Here is an 8745-nt window from a genome sequence, read left to right on the forward strand (position 1 = left end):
CTGTGAAACAAAATCTCTAAACTACTGAAGATAACTCAGAATAAAAATGAATTCTTCCTAAAGGACTCAAATTCTATCTACATAACTTCCATTTAATATTAGAAGCAGCAGCTGTGTGTAAGAGGAAAACCATATAATAGCTTATGCCATTTTTAACCATGTAAAATAAAATTTAAGTCACAAACACATTTTGAATATATCTTTCAACCTCTACAGGACACAAGGCAATGCTGAAGTTACTTAACTTCTAATTTTAAAATAGCATTTAAATAAAGGTGATGTCAGCTAGGAAGATAGATTTTCAAGAAAAGGCAGATTTATTATTTTATTCAAAGCAACAGTAGTTTTCCCTCTAAAGCCTTTTTTGTATTTATTCTATTAGTAAGTTATAATGCGTTCTACGTACTTTATCTGAGCAGTTCTGAACCCACCCATAGTTGCCTCTCCTTACATCCATCTGATTGATTGTACCACTTCTGTAGCAAAGCCCAAGGTAGCTGCCCATATACAGGTTGTGTAGAGCATACTGTCCCTTGATTCAAGTATACTTTTGTATCTCAAAAGTTTTAGAAGTCCTCTCCAGCAAGTTGTGTTTGAATTTAGTTACTAAAATCATTTCATTTGCGAAGCAGTAGTGTTTCAACCTGAAAGTATTATTGCTATAGTTGTAATTATTGTCCAGTAACTCATCCCCTCCCACACTAGAAAGTAAATTTAAACAACTAATTTGTGAGATACAGATTGCTTTGTGTTAACTGCTTCAAGATAAAATCACCTTTTTTTAGGGGGGGGAGGTTTGGTCATTCAGGTCTGAATTAAAGCTAAGCTGATGACAATGTTCAATTTAAGTTTGTTTAATGCTGATGAAAGACATTCATACAAAGCATCCTCTTTTTTTTCATATAACCCCATTCTTTGGTGGAAGCTGGGGTTGTGGCTCCGTGGTAGAGTACTTGCCTAGCACAGGCAAGGCCCTGGGTTTAATCCTCAGCACCACATAAATAAATAGAGGTTAAAAAAAGCATTCTTATGTGAAGGATGCTAAATGTTTCTTCATATAAATTATCACTTTGAGGGGCTGGGAATGCATGTGAGGCACTGGGTTTGATCCTCAGCACCACATATAAATATAAAGGTACTGTGTCCATCTACAGCCAAAAAAAAAGGTTTGTTTTTTTTAAAATTATCACTTTGATATACATGTTTTATAGTATGAGAGAACAGAAAGAACAATGTATCCGTTTTGCTACATTTTAATAGCAGATTTTAAGGGAGCAACATCAAACATCAGTAACATCAAACAAAAAGGTACTGAGTACTCCACAGGGTACAGAGTGCTGCCAAGCACCTTGGAAAGTTTACATGACATGGAGAAGATGAGGCCCTTCTCTTGAGAAGTTTACAGTCTGGAAATTTTGACTACTCAGAGTTTTCAGTTGAGTGAACATTTTATTAAGGCAAATTCTTCATTTCCTAGAACTACTGTAGACTGAACTATTTTTGCACTTGTGAAATTAACCCAATCCAGATGAAAGAAAAGACTAAATTTGGTTGATAATTCTTTCAGGCTCATATAGTTTTATGAATCTAGTAAACAAAACTGACCTAACAGACAACTGAAAAATTAAAGACTAGATCTCTTGAAGTGCAAGGGCTAAAACAACTGTTATTTGTTTTAAAAAGCAAACGGATGGTATGATTAGGGTTTACACTGGTTTAAAAATAGGCCAAGTATTGCATTCCCTTCATGCATTGTTCATTTAAAATAGTGAATATTAAAATACGTGGGTTCTACATGTAACCCATAAAAAAGCTCCTCACAAATCTTTATGTTCTGTGTATCAAACATGCACCTTGTGTACTATGAAAGTTTTATTTATGTCTCATCAAGTTAAAAGTAATGTAAATAGTGAAATTATAATAGGCTAATGACCTGCATATTTTTATATGAATGTCAATATATCTAAATAGGAAATAAATGGCAGTCATATCTACCTATATTAAAAAAATAAAATATCTTTCCAGATTTTGCATACTCATCACTTTTATAAAGACAAGGTATGCAGGTTTTAAAGTTTCACAATCAGTTGTCAGAAAAACAGCAGTTGTTCCTAAAGTATCTCATTAGCATCTGACTCAATTTTTTAGATGACATGATTTAGAAGACGTAAACCCACCCCAAAATTTGTAATTATTCTGAGAGAGATGGTTTTAATGTTAACCCTAGAATCATTAATGTTAACCCTAGAAACAATAGCAATGTGATGTAGAACAACTAATCAACATGACTAAAAATGTGCTCACTTTCAGAAAAACAATCTGGTCATCTGGAAAAAAAAATCACAGCTACAATCTGGGGAACACTCCCATATAGGATATTGATCTGATCAAGGCACACTATTTCTAAGTAGAACTATCAGATGAGGGTGAATTTAGGCCAGCTCTAAGGAACAGCCTATAAGACAGACCATAACTGATCCAATTTCCTTTCAAAGCAATCTGGTACTATCCTACCCACTTCAATTCAAAAGTTTGAAGTTAATTCAAATCAAAAGACCATATTGGAGCAAAAGTGAGCAAATGTGTAAATCCTAGCACATTCTTATTGCTGTATTAAGTTTGAAGATGAGCATACCTACCACAGCAGTATTGTTCCAGGAAGCAGGGTAGGAACAGTGGTAAATTAGGAAACAGACTATTAATTGCACAATTAATAGGAAAGTAAAAACAAGTTTCAAAATCTACAATAAACCTGTATCCAAAGGAGTCATAACAATGAGGTGCTGGACTTTAGTTCTGTGGTACAGCTTTGCAATGGACTCACTGGCCTATAGGTACGGCTCACTTCCTGCCTCCTGAAGGATGAATATGCTACACAGAGCTATGATGGTTTCTACTGAGTGGTAAAATTCACAGAAATTAGACATTACTCATGTCAGAATCATTCCTTGTGCAAAGTTTGATGTAGATGAAGATAAAGTGGTTTCTTGGTCAATAACTGCAATTTCTTTTAAAGTCAGTGGGTTTCTTGTATCTGTAACCACAATAGATTTAAAATACTTTGATGATTGATCTACTCCAATGTTACATTCTCGATAAGAGGGACTAAGAAGAAACATGAACTAGTAACCATTAGAACAGTATGAATCCTATATGTATATCACTTACAGTTCTATTACAGTTGGCCCAGGTTTAATCTCATCCATCTCCATGAAAGCAAAACATTTGGTGCTGGTAAACCTTTTTGTAAGCTTGTAGTGTTTGAATTCAAAGAAGATAGCTGCACCTAAGGAATTAAAACAAACAACATAAGCCAGAGACCACACATTTCTTATGTGTCACCAGAAGCCTATGATTTTACAAAGTAACGTGTCAAACAGTCTGATGACACAACTGTTGATAACTCACTGTGGCTGTCACTCCAAGCTCTGGTACTAGCATGTCTGAGTGACATTTCTCCATATCATTTAATTCTACAAAGTACAACAAAATTGTATAGCAAGAATGTAAGTTATGTACACAGGTAGAATCATAAACTACCAAAGAATATAAAATATTAAATACCACAAGAAAAACAGAAGTTACTTAAGTTTCAGCAGTACCTATAAAAATGGTTTCAATAAGCACCTATATTAGATAGAATAGAAATTTAAAAGAGTTCCTTTAAAAAAAATTCTACCTTATATCATTTCTCTCCCTCCTGAAACAACCACGCCCAGATTGTCCTTTCCATATTCTTACAAACTAACTGCCAGTTATAGTATCTTTTTACCCAATGCATCTTATTGAAAGAAAAAAAATAATTTAACTGTTAGAAAGTAATCATTAGGTTCCTAAAAGGACTTAAGGTAATTATTAGGGAACCTGCTTCCTTAACTCTGTATTATGAGAAAAACTTCCCTATCAAATAATATTTAACCACATTATTACACAACTAGATAATGCAACTGCTAATTCTCATATTTTAAAAAAATTGATTTGACTTTAAGTCAATATTCATAACTATGTGACGTACACTATGAACACAAACCCAGATAAGTACTGTGTCCTTAAGAAGTCAGTAACTGATAATTACAAACCTTGGTTAATTTTTCAATATGCTTCTGGAGCTCAATGTCCACATTAAAATGAACATATGTATCTTCTTTTCTTGAAGCCACAGGAGTATCTTGCACAGGAGTTAAATCTATGCCATTCAGATCTGGAGAAAAGTTTCTGCTTATGAGCATTCACATATACAGACGGAAAATATAGAAACTGCAAAGGTTACAGTTCCTAAAGAGGCATGGAAAGAGCTGAGAGGAGATTCTCAGGTTAAGAGATTCCTATTTGGTGTGAGAAAGTATGTGACAGTTGTTGAAGTTCATGGGGTATGTGGAGAGAAATGAATATAGACTGGATAGGAGACCTCATGAAGGGGACAAGGAAGCCTTTACATGGCCAAGTGGACAAAACTTGATCTTCATAGTAAAGTGGTAAAAAGAACAAACATGTTTTTTTAGGGAATAGCCCACTATATTTTTCTATGCAAATAAAAAATCTGGAGTATTTAATTTGCCACAATGGAGCTCTGCCACCAATTTCTAACTTTGATCAAGTATGACTTATTTAGAAAAGCCTTTAAACCTAACCTTATCATAATTTCCCTGGTAAGAACCAAAAATGGATGAGAACAGCCAACAAAAACCCTTTTGTTAATGAATAATTTTTCATATATATTATCTAAATTCTGGTTATTCTGTTTACAACATACCCTGAATTTACAACAACCAGATGGTACGTTATATATAGTTTTAATTTTCTGGTTTTAAAATCTCAGTTTAGTCAAATGCAACATGGACTCATTTAATAACTCCTCAGTGTTTATGTGTTATTCATTTATGTGTCTCAAAAAGCTCAAAAACAATTTAGTACATTTAATAATTAAAAAATATTTACATAAAAATATTTCAGTTTAACATATGCAAAGGTAATTTAACATTTACAACATCATTAAATATTTTTGTGTTTTAAGTATACTTTCTGAATGAGTATGCAGTTTTACAAATGGCCTATCAAACAATGTAAATATTTTCCAGTATACTATATATTTGATAACTGGTAACATCGGAATTTAAAAGTGTACCAGTATTAGTGCTGTGGATTCTGTTCTTTAAATAAATGTTTTTCTTTGTGGTCAATTGATAAAAGTTCCTCCATTTAATTTCAGCACCAATCTGTTCCTTTGGTACAAAACTATAGATTAAAATAAGCCGTTTGTACTAACTATAGTTATTTCTGTAAAATGGTATAATTTATTCCTTAATCACATCATCATCCCACGGGATTGCTTTCAGGGCATGGATGTTATGGACGCACCCTACTTCCCTGTCCCCTGATTTTCATCTGCCTCTGTAGGACTCACCTAAGTAGATACCTCAGTAGCACAGGAAGAAGAAAGGGTTGAAGCAGGAGAGATGGGAAAACAGGACATGGGGCTTTGTGGAGAGAAATGAATATAGACTGGGTAGGAGAAGGTGAGGGGTGCTATTGTTAATCTACATCCTGAAGGCTGTAGCTGCTTTTAAGGACAATGTGTATGTTTAGTCTGCACTTTAGATGGAATCTGAAGAGCAAAAATCTATACAAACTCAAAAGCAAAAGTGAGTGTATAAGTAGGAAATATTTTTTGTAAGTCTTTCAAACTATGTTCTGTTATGATCTCTTCTAGGATTTTGCCTCATTATAGAATGCATTAAAGTAAGTTGTCACATATACAAGATCATCCCCTGTCAAAAACTTTGTCCCATATGAGAAAAAACATAATGCAATTTGCCAGTTATTTACCCTTTACACTAACTGTAATATAGGGATCGATGCACTGTCCAGCGTCTTTCAGACCAATTTTCTCAATCCTGATAGTGAGTAATGTCATTCCCGGTTCTGAAGGCAACCTTGGTAATAAAGTACCTGGCAACAGAGAAACCTCAATAAAAGTTAGCTCCACCAATAATGCAGAGTAAATACTTTGACAAACAGAAGATATAGCCTACCTCTTAGGAACTAGCTAGGCATTATGTATTTTTATTTCCAAAATTCATGAACATCTGATGTTATACTTTTTTAGAAAAATATTTAAATTTACACATAATATATCTGCATTTCCCAACCATACAATCACCTTTAAGCAGAAATAATAATTTCTATAATAATAGTATATAGTATGTATAATAAAAGTATGTTAAAAACATCACTTGAGGAAGCCCAATGATACATAATAGTATAATATGCTCACATAATATTTATATTCAATATGTACTTCTATATTATATTCAGCATCTTAATATGAAGTGGTAGAACAAAGACAAGAAAAGCTTTTAAAATACTTGTTATACTGTTCTAAAGTCTGAGACATTTAATATCACAGTTGATCAATACATTCTTCTCTTTAGTTACTCCTAATAAAGAAAATAATTTACAATTTGATATTTATGTTTTAATTTAACTACATAGTCTAACTTCTATTCTTCTATTTTGTATGATTTATTTCCTCAGAAATTAGTACTATACAGACTGACATATAAAATGGCCATTTGTATAACTGAACATTTTTTCCAAAACCAACTAAAATTTTTAAAACTAAAACCCACCCAGAACAACATGACAACATTCACCCACCAAGAACATATGAAGGAAGAAATCAACTGTTCAGTATGTTCCCTTTTTTGAAACTACCAATAGAGAACAGATGCAAATAAGCTGATTTTAATCAAGTATGTATACAGAACCTCAAAATACACTTAACAAAAGATTTTGGTTGATGTTTTTCAAGTTTCTATTCAACAATGTATTATGCTACTTTTAATGATGAGTTATTTGAAATACATGAAGTAATCAACACACTACATTTGAAAATACACATTTGATTGATGGCAAATGTGGCTTGAGGAAATTTTGGGAGGTGATGGGAATGTTCTGAACTTGTATAGTGATGGCAGATGCAAAACTCTATAGAGGTGTCAAAAATCGATGAATTTTATACTTACAGAAGGGAAATGTTATGAAATGCAAATTGTACCTCAACAGTGCTGTTAAAAATGTATTACTTTCTAATTTAAACAAATATGAAGACAATACAGACAAATGCAATAATAGGAAGGCCTGGAGGCTGCATTCCACTGTTGCATTAACAAACCTAAATGGGCTCAGGCTGATATCATTAAATATATGCATAATACCTTTTATGCATCTTCTTTGATTGACAAATGAGGGTACTTTTAGAAGAGGGGCTTGTACCTGGACATCTGGGATGAACTTCAGAAAGTTAAGAAACACTTCTGAAATTTTATGAAAAATGTGAATATGTATACATTTATATTTATATATATACATATATATTCATATGTATGTATATCATATATGAATTTTTCTGCAGAAAAGTTCATTCTATTATGTAGTACATGGCTGTATAAATATGCTACAGTTTATGTACACATTCTTGTGTTGATAGACATTTGAATTACTTCAAGTGTTTGGATATAGTTAACAGGCTATTATAAATACTCTTCTAACATCTTCTAGTGCCCATAAGCACCCATTTCTGAAACAGGGGAATCACTAAGTCACCTGGCATGTTACCTCCATACCTACTATGTAATGACAATCCATTTCCCAAGGTGGCTGTGCCAACTTTTATTCCTAGCCCAAGTGCAGTAGTGTTCCCATTGCTCCACATCCTCACTAGGTACTGTTTTCTCAGATTCTTCATGTTAGCCAATTTTGGTATAAAGAGATCAATCATTTTAATTTGCATTCCTCTGAAGATTAATAAGGTTGAGCACCTTTTAGAATAAATCAAATGTATGATTTCCTCTTTTCTGAAGTGTGTTCAATTATTTTGCTCGATTTTCTATTGAGATGTCTATCTTATTGAGCTGTAGGAGGTCTCTATTATTTTGCTGGACAAATGTTTTACAAATAGCTTCTTAGTAGTTTTCCTTTATAAAGACTTTTTGTTGAAGTAGAGCATATACATTTTAAAATGCACAAATTGTTAGTACAGTTTGCTGAACTTCCACAAAGTGGATACACCTGTATAACTAGTATCAGATCTAGGAAAGATATGATCAGCCTCCTGGGAGTGTCCTTCCCCCCACCCTATCCAATTCACTCTTCCAAAAGATAGCAACCATTGCTAACTTCTAACACCAAGTGTTAGTTTTGAATGTTAAGAATGACTTTTCTCTGCCATGGTGTCTTCTGATTATGATAAATACTTACTGCTAGTAATATTCAAATTTCTTAATATCTTCCTTTACAATCAGTGCTTTTTATGTCATATTTAAGAAAACTTACCCCACTCCAAAATCATAAAGGTATTATCTTGAAAGCATAGTTTTGCCATTCACACTTAATTCTATATGTCACATAGAATTATTGACTACAGTGTATAGTAAGAGCTTTAATTTCATTCAATTTCACATAAATACTCAATTGTCTCAGCACTACTCATTAAAAATACTGACATTTTCCACCACTGATCTGCAGTCCCACCTCAATCATAAATCATGTGGCAATCACTTTCTGAGTTTTCTATTCTGTCTTACCGGACTGTTTATCCTCTTACCACTAATACAGTATCTTAATTCTATAGCTGTATAAAAGGTCCAGGAACTGCAATAAAAATTCAGATGAGTTTCAGAAAGAGTCTATCTTTATAAACTGCTTCTTCTAATTTATGAACTAGTATATATCTTTACATTTTAA

General features: G+C 33.0%; 1 long non-coding RNA gene across 1 annotated transcript; it reads right to left on the reverse strand.

The window, feature by feature from the left end:
• Nucleotides 1-4088: 4088 nt before the first annotated feature.
• LOC144373187 (uncharacterized) lies at nt 4089-6105 on the reverse strand. Its single transcript, XR_013432925.1, has 2 exons — nt 5827-6105; nt 4089-4201 (listed from the first exon to the last, which is right to left on the reverse strand). It is a non-coding gene; the product is annotated as an uncharacterized LOC144373187 (long non-coding RNA).
• Between the last annotated feature and the right edge of the window lie 2640 nt (nt 6106-8745).

Source organism: Ictidomys tridecemlineatus, unplaced genomic scaffold (assembly GCF_052094955.1).
Source record: "Ictidomys tridecemlineatus isolate mIctTri1 unplaced genomic scaffold, mIctTri1.hap1 Scaffold_293, whole genome shotgun sequence".
In the NCBI taxonomy this organism is placed as follows: Eukaryota; Metazoa; Chordata; class Mammalia; order Rodentia; family Sciuridae; genus Ictidomys; species Ictidomys tridecemlineatus.